Source organism: Zea mays, chromosome 1, assembly GCF_902167145.1.
Source record: "Zea mays cultivar B73 chromosome 1, Zm-B73-REFERENCE-NAM-5.0, whole genome shotgun sequence".
Taxonomy (NCBI): domain Eukaryota; kingdom Viridiplantae; phylum Streptophyta; class Magnoliopsida; order Poales; family Poaceae; genus Zea; species Zea mays.
In genome coordinates this window covers 15,220,714-15,235,244 of record NC_050096.1, presented here as the reverse complement: position 1 = coordinate 15,235,244, position 14,531 = coordinate 15,220,714, and the positions used below count along the sequence as shown (strand labels likewise).

The 14,531-nt window shown below is 43.3% G+C and overlaps 1 pseudogene across 2 annotated transcripts; it reads left to right on the top strand.

The window, feature by feature from the left end:
* Positions 1 to 2,282: 2,282 nt before the first annotated feature.
* Positions 2,283 to 6,214, top strand: LOC100276391 (uncharacterized; annotated as a pseudogene). Of its 2 annotated transcripts, none has more exons than NR_159394.1 (2): positions 2,283 to 2,963; positions 3,044 to 3,415. The product of NR_159394.1 is annotated as an uncharacterized protein, transcript variant 1 (transcript). The 2 variants fall into 2 exon arrangements; NR_159395.1 differs by adding an exon at positions 4,135 to 6,214 and having other exon boundaries at positions 2,307 to 4,056.
* The last annotated feature ends 8,317 nt before the right edge of the window (positions 6,215 to 14,531 follow it).

Sequence of the window (14,531 nt, the reverse complement as noted above, 5' to 3'; positions counted from 1 at the left end):
CTCTTGTTTTCGTCCAGTTTCCAGATTTTTCTGCAAATACGAAAACGGATGGGTCAAATATAAAAAAATGGTTCGAGTTGTGACGTAATTTTTTCCGTTCGTTTTCAACCCTGCTCGTGCATCGTGCTCACTATAGGGGCTGGACGTAATTTTTTCGTTCGTTTTCAACCTTGTATCGTGCTCTGGCCAGCCGGTCGCCATTAGGGTTTGCGAGAAAACCAAACCGCCGTTTCTTCTGTCTCCCACAGCGCCGACCAGCTCGCCCCCTTCCTCCGTAGTCAATGTTAGAAATATGCCCTAGAGATAATCATAGATATGAGCATATTTCTTTGTATCCATGATATATATATTGCTTAATTGAATATCCATGGAAGGCACCTTGTATTGATTAGCAATTATGTGAATTGTTTGTGAGATTCTTTACTTATATGGTTATTCTAAATGATGTCCCTAGTCAGAGTCGATGACTAGCACATGTATTAGTTGATGACTACATTTCACAAGTCATGAACATGGAGATGTTAAACTAATAATGTGGGCGCATGTATGACATGAGGCTGGACCGACCCAACGTGAGATATTGTAATATAGTTCTCTTTTTGCAACATGAATACTGTATCCTTAGACCTGAGATTGTCGCATGTTCTCAAGATGTGAATTGACTTACTTAGGGACTATCAAACGCTATTCCGTAACTGGGTAGTTATAAAGGTAGTTTTGGGTTTGTCAGGAAGCATGCTGTGAGGCATGGTCAGTCAAGACGGAATTTGTCCCTCTCTTTGTGAGAGAGATATCTCTGGGCCCCTCGAGTGATTGGATCAAGAAATGCATGGCCGTGCTAGGGTTAAGAGTTAACCATTGAAAGGATTCCAATTCACAGTATCGAGAAAGAGAGGTCAGCTTAGAGCTAGACCAAATATCGTGAGACAAAGGGAACAACATGTACGTAATGTTGCAATGGTTCGTCTGATATGATCTTTACGTGCGCATAGGAGTTGACATGTCTTGCTAGAGGCCGCTGTCAATTATTGGGCCAAGTAAGAGTACTCAGGCTATGTCTATTTGTACGTGAACCTATAGGGTCACACACTTAAGGGGAAGGAAGCCTAACTCGGATTAGATCCGAAATTAGATTGGGCTTTAGGGTTACTGATGGGCCTTGGTGTCAGAAGCCCACCATAACGCCTATATAATGAGGGGCGGGGACGCGGTTAGGCTAACCCTAATTCGCCACCAGCAAACGAGTAGCCGCTCGCCTCTCGCCCTCGCCAAGCCGCCGTCGCGAACCTAGCAGTTCAGTACGTGGCGCTTCCTCCCTGTACGTGTGGATACCTCGGAGGTGCTGCATCTGGAGCACTAGGACGAACTGTGCGAGGACGTGAAGGACGCCGACGACTGCACGGCACTGCTCGACGCGTTCGTCTACATTGAGACGTCTTCCGCTGCTCTGCACGTCTAGTGGTAATTCTATGACCTATAACCGCAGTAGTTCTTGGTTTTATGGGGTTGAAAATTTTGTTTTGCGCTAGCGTAGCCTCCCCGTAATCCTTCAGTCAAGACGCGTTGTGAGCGGCTGGATCTCCCTCTTGCTGCAAGGTTTAGAGAGTGATGAAGTCCTTCTCATCCGAGGAGGAGACACCACCGAGGGCTCTCCTGATTCCCCTTGGATCTCATAATCTCCTTGTTGATCTTGGTTCAGGGCCGGCTCTGGGCATAGAGCCACCAGGGCGGCCGCTCTAGACCTCCAAATCTTAAAGACAGTTAACATGATAGCTAATGTTGAGTTAAATAATCTAATATCTGAGTTAAGAGTTTTAAAGTTAACTTTGACATAACCATTCATGTCTTCTAAAAAGATTTGAAATATGTGTATACCTTATCGAATCTTATTTATTATATCTATTATGGTGGCATCAACTACTTGATGTCTATGATCTCTCAAGAACGATTGAATGGTACGACGACCTTATGTATTGAGAAAAAAATTAGATAATTGATGATTGCCTCAAGAAATGTTAGAAGAAACTTTTAAGGCATTGTAAAATTTATTTAATATAATATTTTGGTATTACATTGACTGTTATCCATATAATATAAGATTATATATATAGTTTATCTATTTGGAGCCCTGGGCTTCCAATAAAACAAGGAAGCCCTGGTCCAAAAGGTCTATTCCAGTTCAACCCAACCACAAGTGGCCAACCCGACCACAATCTGCCACTCTTGCACGTTCATTTTTTCCATCCATTTAGCCCAAACCGTCACCTAAAATCTAGGATATATTATTTCCCCCCAAAACAAACCATAACCGGCCAATTCTCACGCACTCGCCGCCTAGGAGCGTTCACGTTGACTGCGGGCGACGGCTCGCTTCCTCTCCTCCACCGCACCTCCAAGAATCCACCCCTGCCTCACTCGCATGGTTCACTGTCCGATGTCTCGCGTCCACACCTGTCGGCTGCCACAGATCTAGCCCTGCCTACAGTGCTAGCACCACCATGCGTCCCGTTCACCTCGTCGTCCGCCCCTGGCCCTTGCCTCACCGACTTGTGGCCGCCGCGGCTCCATGTGGGACACGGCCATGCCTGACGCCTCCACCGCCATGATTGAGCTAACGACTCCACTCCATGGGATGGTCCACGGTGGGCCATGGCAGCTCGCCGGCTCCAACCTCCCCCTCTAGCCTACAGTGCTCCACCGTCCGGTCGCTAGTGCTCCTCCATGGACCACGGCTGACGGTTGCACGCACCGGTATGCATCCTTGCTGCTCTATTCCCGACGTTCTGGCTCATGTACCTGTTGTGCAGCCTATCGCCTAGCCATGCTCTGGTGTGAAGGACATCCGCTTCTGCCCCTGCACATCCCGCCCTTAGTCGCGCACCTCAGCCTGTTCCTTGGACCGACGGCTATTGTCTTGAGGCGTATGGTGGCCGCCCACCTCGTACCCAGTCACCAGATCTCAAGTTACACCTCGAAATCCAGATCAAGTGCATGTCATGTTTTATCCTTGGTTCAATCAGTTCTTACTAGATTTTGTTGGCAGGGCTTCAAGCTCTTGTTTATTGTTTCATTGATGGCCATGCCCAAAATCAAGCGATCACATGCTGCAAGGGTTGTGGGAGCAATAGGTGAAAAGAATAAAGTCATATATGAGGATGTCTTGTACTATTGTTTTCACATACGAGATCTTTCTACCAATTAGTTTTTTTTGTCTACCTCATGTATATATAGGATTTTGTTATTCTAGGCTCTAAAATAGTGCATTCTGGTGTAATGCAGATGTTACACTGATATTCTAACTGTATATTGAGCTAGGTTCCTACGTAGTTGTGTCATTCAAAGAGCAATTCTTGTTAGTTCTTTCATGTATCAGATTGTTCTAAGTTATAACTACCTGAAATCTTTATCATTTTAAGAAAAGTAAAGTCTTACTGCTCCTTTTGCTTTGTTGTATCAGACATGTCTCTAAATCTTCGGTGACTTTATTTTGCTACTTATCCTTAGTGATTGTTCACTCCATCGCTCTGCCTGTTATAGTACTATGCCTTATTCTCCATATAATTGTGTAGTTGTTTTTTTCTCAAATTGATATGAATTGTATATTCAGGCTACATACTACATGATCGATATATGGTTGAAAATTAATGTTTAGTTTATTTTTCTATATTGTGGAACATGTGTAATGAGCAACTTATTTTCAGTGTATGGTTAGAAACAAAAAGGTCTGATTGTCGTTGATCACTGGATCTATAGGCAGGTCAATACTGTCGTCAATTTGTACCTAATTTCTTGTCATTCATTTCATAAAAACAGGTAGTTTTGATGTATTTGGTCATAACTAACAATTATCTGTCCTTCTGAACTAAACCGGTATCACAGGGTCAAATGTACAGAACTGTTAATATAATAGCATTCTCTTATTTAGTGTATGTGATGTGGACACAAGTGACAGATGTGATGTTTGTAAAGTTGCTAGATAAAGTCCAAGGATCCCTTCAATCTTCTGAAGATAGGGGGATGGCAATAATTTCATAATTCACTGCTAAGCATCAGAAGGTAAGAGAAAATCTAGGAGTGAAATTTGGGGAGCATTAAGGTGATCTATCTTTATTTCTTTTTGTCCTCTGTAAATAGAAAGCTTTGCAGGCGCAGCTAGCTGAAGTTTCTACAGAAAGGGCAAAGGCATCTAAAATCATATAGTCTCTATTGAAACGATACAATCTCTATAGGTAACTCCAGCGTTTAGCATCATAGTATTATCATAAAACCATAATTTCCAGGTAGTATTTAGTTGTGCTAGTCTATTAGGTGAATGCTTTTAATCATTATTCCATTTTCTGTTGTGCTTTACTCAGGAAAATAGTGACTCATGAGTAGCTGAACAAGATTGATCTCAGTATGCCGAAAAAATTGTGAATTAGAGTAATCAATTATATTATCTTCATTATTTGCATATAATTATACTTTTGCAGGTGGTATTAATGGAGAAAGATCAAAAATAGCTGAAATTGAAGCAGCATCAACAGGTAAAGCTGCCTGGCTTAGAGCTGTTCCGGAGGAGATGAAAGGGGAACTTGCTCATCTAAAGGGTGAACATGTATGTTTCTAAATTCTATACTGAAATATGCCATTGCTGTACAAAGTTGAGCATCATAGGTAATAGATGTCAGATTTGAACTAGTGGATATATTCTATTTGGTATTGTCATAAATAACTTATGATGCTTCATTGATCTACTATTGTCATGTTGACATTTGTGTGCACTATATGTCTACAATTCCCTCGACAAGTAAGTAATATTACTGTGTGATACATGCAGTGAAGTTTTTGGGCTCCGATGTATGTTTATGACACTACCTTCCAATTATGTTGTCTGATGCAAGCTCGAACTCACTCTATTTAGCACTGATGTGGGGTGTTCAACCTTTTGCTAGATGGTCTCTATACTCTGTCCTTGGCTCATCTTCATATCCATATATGTTGCCACGAGAGCCATTTATGATCTGCATTCGGCAGCACTAGGTTTTTTTAAATGTCCCTGCTATCTTCTATTAGTTTACTTCATTGTGCTGAGTTGCTGATTCACATGTCGCTGAATAATTCATATAAATCCTCTAGGTGTTCTTTTCGTTGTGTTGATAACTGTGGTCTTTACTGATTTAATAAAGACTGCAGTAGGGAGACCAAGGCCAGACTTCTGGCGATGCTTTCTGAAAGGGAAATAGGCTTACACCTTTTCCTAATTGATTTTGGTGGTTGAATTGTCCAACACAAATAATTAGACTAACTAGTTTGCTCTAGATTATAAGTTTTACAGGTGCCAAAGGTTCACAATTGACCAATAAAATGACCAAGAAAGGGTTCAACTAAAGAGAGCAAAAGACAACCGAAGGCTGCCTTGGTCTGGCGCACCGGACTGTCCGGTGTGCCACCGGACAGTGTCCGGTGTACCAGGGAACTCAGCTCCAAACTCGTCACCTTCAGGAAAATCAGAGGCGCTCCGCTATAATTCACCGGACTGTCCGGTGTGCCAGCGGAGCAACGGCTACTTCAGCGCCAACGGTCGACTGCAACCGCATTCAATGCACTACAGTGCGCGCCAGAGTCAGAGCAGCGTCAGAAGGCGCACCGGACAGTCTACAGTACTTGTCCGGTGCACCACCGGACAGCCAGAAGACCCCACCTGTCAGAGCTCCAACGGTGAACCCTAACGGCCGGGTGACGTGGCTGGCGCACCGGACTGTCCGGTGCGCCATGCGACAGCAGCCTCCACCAAACGACTAGTTTGGTGGTTGGGGCTATAAATACCCCAACCACCCCACCATTCATTGCATCCAAGTTTTCAGACTTCTACACCTTACAAGAGCTACAACATTCAATTCTAGACACAACCAAAGAGATCAAATTCTCTCCCAAGTCCGGAATCACTACAAATCAAATAGTGACTAGAGAGAGTGACATTTGTGTTCATTTGAGCTCTTGCGCTTGGATTGCTTCTTTTCTTTCTCATTCTTTCTTGTGATCAACTCAATTGTAACCAAGGCAAGAGACACCAATTGTGTGGTGGTCCTTGCGGGGACTTAGTGTCCCGTGTGATTGAGAAGAGAAGCTCACTCGGTCTAAGTGACCGTTTGAGAGAGGGAAAGGGTTGAAAGAGACCCGGTCTTTGTGACCACCTCAACGGGGAGTAGGTTTGCAAGAACCGAACCTCGGTAAAACAAATCACCGTGTCTCACTCTCTATTTTCTTGTGATTTGTTTTGCGCCCTCTCTTTTGGACTCGCTTATATTTCTAACGCTAACCCCAGCTTGTAGTTGTGCTTAAACTTTGTAAATTTCATATTCGCCCTATTCACCCCCCCCCCCCCTCTAGGCGACTTTCAATTGGTATCAGAGCCCGGTGCTTCATTAGAGCCTAACCGCTCGAAGTGATGTCGGGAGATCACGCCAAGAAGGAGATGGTGACCGGCGACAAGCCCGTTACAAGCCACGGGAAGGCTCCATCGGGAGAGTCCTGCAACAAGGGGAAGGATAAGGAATCCTCCTCACAAAAGTCGCATCGGAGTGGCGACAAGAAAAAGAAGATGAGGAAAGTGGTCTACTACGAGACCGATTCTTCATCACCATCCACCTCCGGCTCCGACGCGTCGTCCATAACTTCTAAGCGCCATGAGCGCAAGAAGTTTAGTAAGATTCCCCTACGCTACCCTCATATTTCAAAGCGTACTCCTTTACTTTTCGTTCCATTAGGCAAACCACCGGTTTTCGACGGTGAAGATTATAATATGTGGAGTGACAAAATGAGGCATCATCTAACCTCACTCCACACTAGCATTTGGAACGTTGTTGAGTTTGGTGTACAGGTACCATCCATAGGGGATGAAGACTATGATTCGGACGAAGTGGCCCAAATTCAACACTTCAACTACCAAGCCACTACTATACTCCTCGCCTCTCTAAGTCGAGAGGAGTATAATAAGGTGCAAGGGTTGAAGAGCGCAAAGGAAATTTGGGACGTGCTCAAGACCGCGCACGAAGGAGTCGAGGTGACTAAGATCACCAAGCGGGAGACGATCGAGGGGGAGCTCGGTCGCTTCATGCTTCACCAAGGGGAGGATCCACAAGCCATGTACAATCGGTTGAAGACCTTGGTGAACCAAGTGCGCAAACTCGGGAGCACCAAATGGGATGACCATGAGATGGTCAAGGTTATTCTAAGATCCCTCATTTTTCTTAACCCTACGCAAGTTCAATTAATTCGAGGTGATCCTAGATACACGCTAATGTCTCCCTAGGAAGTTATAGGGAAGTTTGTGAGCTTTGAGCTAATGATCAAAGGCTCAAAGAAAATCATCGAGCAACGCGCCTCCTCCACGCCCGAGGCACAACCCATCGCATTCAAGGCAACGGAGGAGAAGAAGGAAGAGTCTACATCAAGTAGGCTTCCCATCGACGCCTCAAAGCTCGACAATGAGGAGATGGCTTTAATCATCAAAAGCTTTCAACAAATCCTTAAGCAAAGGAGGGGGAAGGACTACAATCCCCGCTCCAAGAAGGTTTGCTACAAGTGTGGTAAGCCCGGTCGCTTTATAGCAAAATGTCCTATTTCTAATGACAGTGACAGGGGCGACGACAAGAAGGGGAGAAGAAAGGAAAAGAATAAGTACTACAAGAAGAAGGGTGGCGATGCCCATGTTTGCCGGGAGTGGGACTCCGACGAGAGCTCCACTGACTCCTCCTCCGACGAGGACGCCGCCAACATCGCCGTCAACAAGGGACTCCTCTTCCCCAACATCGGCCACAAGTGCCTCATGGCAAAGGACGACAAAAAGAAGAAGGTTAAATCCAAATCCTCCACTAAATATGAAACCTCTAGTGATGAGAATAATTCTAGTGATGACGAGGACAATTTACTTACCCTTTTTGCCGATCTTAACATGCAACAAAAGAAAAAAATTGAATGAATTAATTAGTGCTATTCATGAAAAGGATGAACTCTTGGACACCCAAGAGGACTTCCTAATTAAGGAAAACAAGAAGCATGTTAAGGTTAAAAATGCTTATGCTCTAGAGGTAGAAAAATGTGAACAATTATCTAGTGAGCTAAGCACTTGCCATGATTTGATTGCCAACCTTAGGAATGAGAATGCTAGTTTAAATGCTAAGGTTGATTCAAATATATGTGATGATTCATATGCCAATCTTAGAAATGATCATGCTATTTCTATTGCTAAGATTGAAAAATTAAATGCCTCTCTTGCTAGCCTTAGAATTGAAAATGAAAAATTGATTGCTAAGGCTAGAGACTTAGATGTTTGCAATGCTTCCATTTCAGATCTTAGAAGTGAAAATGACATTTTACATGCTAAGATTGTTGAACTAAAAACTTGCAAACCCTCTACATCCACCATTGAGCATGTTTCTATTTGCACTAGATGTAGAGATGTTAACATTGATGCTATTCATGATCACATGGCTTTAATTAAACAACAAAATGATCATATAGCAAAATTAGATGCTAAAATTGCCGAGCATGAGCTAGATAATGAAAAATTTAAATTTGCTCATAGTATGCTTTATAGTGGGAGACGCCCTGGCATCAAGGATGGCATTGGCTTCCAAAGGGGAGACAATGTCAAACTTAATGCCCCTCCTAAAAGATTATCTAACTTTGTTAAGGGCAAGGCTCCCATGCCTCAGGATAACGAGGGTTACATTTTGTACCCTGCCGGTTATCCCGAGCATAAGATTAGGAGAATTCATTCTAGGAAGTCTCACTTTGGCCCTAATCATGCTTTTATATATAAGGGTGAAGCATCTAGCTCTAGGCAATCAACTCGTGCTAAATTGCCTAAAAAGAAAACTCCTAGTGCATCAAATGTATCTAGCATTTCATTTAAAACTTTTGATGCATCTTATGTTTTGACTAACAAATCCAGCAAAGTAGTTGCCAAGTATGTTGGGGACAAACACAAGGGATCAAAGACTTGTGTTTGGGTACCCAAAGTTCTTATATCTAATGTCAAAGGACCCAAAACTGTTTGGGTACCTAAAATCAAGAACTAAACTTGTTTTGTAGGTTTATGCATCCAGAGGCTCAAGTTGGATTATTGACAGCGGGTGCACAAACCATATGACTGGGGAGAAAAGAATGTTCTCCTCCTACGAGAAAAACCAAGATCCCCAACGAGCTATCACATTCGGGGATGGAAATCAAGGTTTGGTCAAAGGATTGGGTAAAATTGCTATATCACCTGACCATTCTATTTCCAATGTTTTTCTTGTAGATTCTTTAGATTACAACTTGCTTTCTGTTTCCCAATTCTATAAAATGGGTTACAACTGTCTTTTCACGGATACAGGTGTTACTGTCTTTAGGAGAAGTGATGATTCAGTAGCTTTTAAGGGAGTATTAGAGGGTCAACTATGCTTAGTTGATTTCAATAGAGCTGAACTTGATACTTGCTTAATTGCTAAGACTAACATGGGTTGGCTCTGGCATCGCCGACTAGCCCATGTTGGGATGAAGAATCTTCACAAGCTTCTAAAGGGAGAACACATTTTGGGACTAACAAATGTGCATTTTGAGAAAGACATGATTTGTAGCGCATGCCAAGTAGGGAAGCAAGTTGGTGTTCATCATCCACATAAGAACATCTTGACGACTGACAGGCCACTCGAGCTCCTCCACATGGACCTATTCGGCCCGATCGCTTACATAAGCATCGGCGGGAGTAAGTACTGTCTAGTTATTGTGGATGACTATTCTCGCTTCACTTGGGTATTCTTTTTACAGGAAAAATCTCAAACCCAAGAGACCTTAAAGGGATTCTTGAGACGGGCTCAAAATGAGTTCGGCTTGAGGATCAAGAAAATTAGAAGCGACAATGGGACGGAGTTCAAGAATTCACAAATTGAAGGCTTCCTTGAGGAGGAGGGCATCAAGCATGAGTTCTCTTCTCCCTACATGCCACAACAAAATGGTATAGTGGAGAGGAAGAATAGAACTCTATTGGACATGGCAAGAACCATGCTTGATGAGTACAAGACTTCGGATCGGTTTTGGGCCGAGGCGGTCAACACCGGTTACTACGCCATCAACCGGTTGTATCTACACCGAATCCTCAAGAAGACATCTTATGAACTCCTCACCGGTAAAAAGCCAAATGTTTCATATTTTAGAGTCTTTGGTAGCAAATGTTTTATTCTTGTTAAAAGAGGTAGAAAATCCAAATTTGCTCCTAAGGCTGTAGAAGGTTTTTTACTAGGATATGATTCAAACACAAGGACTTATAGAGTCTTTAACAAGTCCACTAGACTAGTTGAAGTTTCTTATGACATTGTGTTTGATGAGACTAATGGCTCTCAAGTAGAGCAAGTTGATCTTGATGAATTAGATGATGAAGAGGCTCCGTGCGTCGCACTAAGGAACATGTCCATTGGGGATGTGTGTCCTAAGGAATCCGAAGAGCCCATTCAAGCACAAGATCAACCATCCTCCTCCATGCAAGCATCTCCACCAACTCAAGATGAGGATGAGGCTCAAGATGATGAAGAAGAAGATCAAGAAGATGAGCCACCTCAAGAAGACGACAATGATCAAGGGGGAGATACAAATGATCAAGACAAGGAGGATGAGCAAGTTCCAAGACCGCCACACCCAAGAGTCCACCAAGCAATTCAACGAGATCACCCCGTGAACACCATCCTAGGAGACATTCATAAGGGGGTAACCACTCGATCTCGTGTTGCACATTTTTGTGAACAATATTCGTTTGTTTCCTCTATTGAGCCACACAAGGTAGAGGAAGCACTTCAAGATTCGGATTGGGTGATGGCGATGCAAGAGGAGCTCAACAACTTCACAAGGAATGAGGTATGGCATTTAGTTCCACGTCCTAACCAAAATGTTGTAGGAACCAAGTGGGTCTTCCGCAACAAACAAGATGAGCATGGTGTGGTGACAAGGAACAAAGCCCGACTTGTGGCCAAGGGATATTCATAAGTCGAAGGTTTGGATTTCGGTGAAACCTATGCACCCGTAGCTAGGCTTGAATCAATTCGCATTTTACTTGCCTATGCTACTTACCATGGCTTTAAGCTTTATCAAATGGACGTGAAAAGTGCCTTCCTCAATGGACCAATCAAGGAAGAGGTCTATGTTGAGCAACCTCCCGGCTTTGAAGACAGTGAGTATCCTAACCATGTTTATAGACTCTCTAAGGCGCTTTATGGGCTCAAGCAAGCCCCAAGAGTATGGTATGAATGCCTAAGAGATTTTCTTATTGCTAATGGCTTCAAAGTCGGAAAAGCTGATCCTACACTCTTTACTAAGACACTTGCAAATGATTTGTTTGTATGCCAAATTTATGTTGATGATATCATATTTGGGTCTACTAACGAATCTACATGTGAAGAGTTTAGTAGGATCATGACACAAAAATTCGAGATGTCAATGATGGGGGAGTTGAAGTATTTTCTAGGATTCCAAGTCAAGCAACTCCAAAAGGGCACCTTCATTAGCCAAACGAAGTACATTCAAGACATTCTAACCAAGTTTGGGATGAAGGACGCCAAGCCCATCAAGACACCCATGGAAACTAATGGGCATCTCGACCTCGACACGAGAGGTAAATCCATAGATCAAAAGGTATATCGGTCGATGATAGGTTCCTTACTCTATTTATGTGCTTCACGACCAGATATTATGCTTTCCGTATGCATGTGTGCAAGATTCCAAGCCAATCCTAAGGAAGCTCACCTTAGGGCCGTAAAACGAATCTTGAGATATTTAGTTTATACTCCTAAGTTTGGCCTTTGGTACCCCAGGGGATCCACATTTGATTTAATTGGTTATTCCGATGCCGATTGGGAAGGGTGTAAAATTAATAGAAAGAGCACATCACGGACTTGCCAGTTCTTGGGAAGATCTCTGGTGTCTTGGGCTTCAAAGAAGCAAAATTCTGTGGCCCTTTCAACCGCCGAAGCCGAGTATATTGCCGCAGGCCACTATTGCACGCAATTGCTTTGGATGAGGCAAACCTTTAGGGACTATGGTTACAAATTGACCAAAGTTCCTCTTCTATGTGATAATGAGAGTGCAATCCGCATGGCGGATAATCCGGTTGAGCATAGCCGCACTAAACACATAGCCATTCGGTATCATTTTCTAAGGGATCACCAACAAAAGGGGGATATCGAGATTGCATATGTTAGCACCAAAGAACAATTAGCCGATATCTTTACCAAGCCATTGGATGAACAAACTTTTACCAAACTTAGGCATGAGCTAAATATTCTTGATTCTAGGAATTTTGAATGATTTTTTGCACACATAGCTCATATATATACCTTTGATCATCTCTTTCATGTGCTATGACTAATGTGTTCTTTCAAGTCCATTTCATGCTAAGTCATAGATTGAAAGGGAAAAGGAGTCTTCGGCGAAGACAAGGCTTCCACTTCGCTCCATCGAATCATTCATCCTTCGCCGTCGCTCCGCACTAACTCCCCAACTTTGGTATACTCTTCACTCATATTTTTGTACATGCCAAAGGGGGAGAAAGCTTGACCAAGGGCTTATATTTCACTCTAGTATCCGTTTTTGGCGATTCATGCCAAAGGGGGAGAGAGTATTAGCCCAAAGCAAAAGGACCCGCACCACCACCAATTTTAAAATGCTTTCAAATTTGAGTTAAGAAAAGAATTTTCATTTGGTATCTTATTTTTGATATAATTTCAAATTGGTAGACCCTCTTCAAAATTAATATCTAAAACCCTCTTGAACACTAAGAGGAGGATTTCATTAAGGGGGAGTTTTGTTTAGTCAAAGGAAAAGCATTTGAAACAAGGGGAGAAAATTTCAAATCTTGAAAATGCTTCTCAAACTCTTATTCATTTACCTTTGACTATTTGCAAAAGAACCTTGAAAAGAATTTCCAAAACATTTTGCAAAATAAAACATGTGGTGCAAGCGTGGTCCAAAATGTTAAATATGAAAAGAAAGCTATCCATGCATATCTAGTAGAAATAGTTATTGGTTCAATTCTAAGCAACCTTTGCACTTACATTATGCAAACTAGTTCAATTCTGCACTTCCATATTTGCTTTGGTTTGTGTTGGCATCAATCACCAAAAAGGGGGAGATTGAAAGGGAAATAGGCTTACACCTTTTCCTAATTGATTTTGGTGCTTGAATTGCCCAACACAAATAATTGGACTAACTAGTTTGCTCTAGATTATAAGTTTTACAGGTGCCAAATGTTCACAATTGACCAATAAAATGACCAAGAAAGGGTTCAAACAAAGAGAGCAAAAGACAACCGAAGGCTGCCATGGTCTGGAGCACCGGACTGTCCGGTGTGCCATCGGACAATGTCCAGTGCACCACCGGACAGTGTCCGGTGTACCAGGGAACTCAGCTCCAAACTCGTCACCTTCGGGAAAATCAGAGGGCGGTCCGCTATAATTCACCGGACTGTCCGGTGTGCCAGCGGAGCAACGGCTACTTCAGCGCCAACGGTCGACTGCAACCACATTCAATGCGCTACAGTGCGCGCCAGAGTTAGAGCAGCGTTAGAAGGCGCACGGGATAGTCTACAGTACTTGTCCGGTGCACCACCGGACAGCCAGAAGACCCCATCTGTCAGAGCTCCAACGGCCGAACCCTAACGGCCGGGTGACGTGGCTGGCGCACCGAACAGTGTCCGGTGGCGCACCGAACTGTCCGGTGCGCCATGCGACAGCAGCCTCCACCAAACGGCTAGTTTGGTGGTTGGGGCTATAAATACCCCAACCACCCCACCATTCGTTGCATCCAAGTTTTCAGACTTCTACACCTTACAAGAGCTACAACATTCAATTCTAGACACAACCAAAGAGATCAAATCCTCTTCCAAGTTCGGAATCACTCCAAATCAAATAGTGACTAGAGGGAGTGACATTTGTGTTCATTTGAGCTCTTGCGCTTGGATTGCTTCTTTTCTTTCTCATTCTTTCTTGTGATCAACTCAATTGTAACCAAGGCAAGAGACACCAATTGTGTGGTGGTCCTTGTGGGGACTTAGTGTCCCGTGTGATTGAGAAGAGAAGCTCACTCGGTCTAAGTGACCGTTTGAGAGAGGGAAAGGGTTGAAAGAGACCTGGTCTTTGTGACCACCTCAACGGGGAGTAGGTTTGCAAGAACCGAACCTCGGTAAAACAAATCACCGTGTCTCACTCTCTATTTGCTTGTGATTTGTTTTGCGCCCTCTCTTTTGGACTCGCTTATATTTCTAACGCTAACCCCGGCTTGTAGTTGTGCTTAAACTTTATAAATTTCAGATTCGCCCTATTCACCCCCCTCTAGGCGACTTTCACTTTCCTGATGGAAAGCAGGTATACTTGTATTCATTTGCGTGTAGATAGTTCTTTCCTAGAGATGATTTTCATCCTTAAATTAACACAGTGCCTCTATGATATATTGGGTGTAGTTATACGATCAAGTGGCTGGTGATGTGATTTGCCATGGTGAGAAAAACTTCTTACAAGATG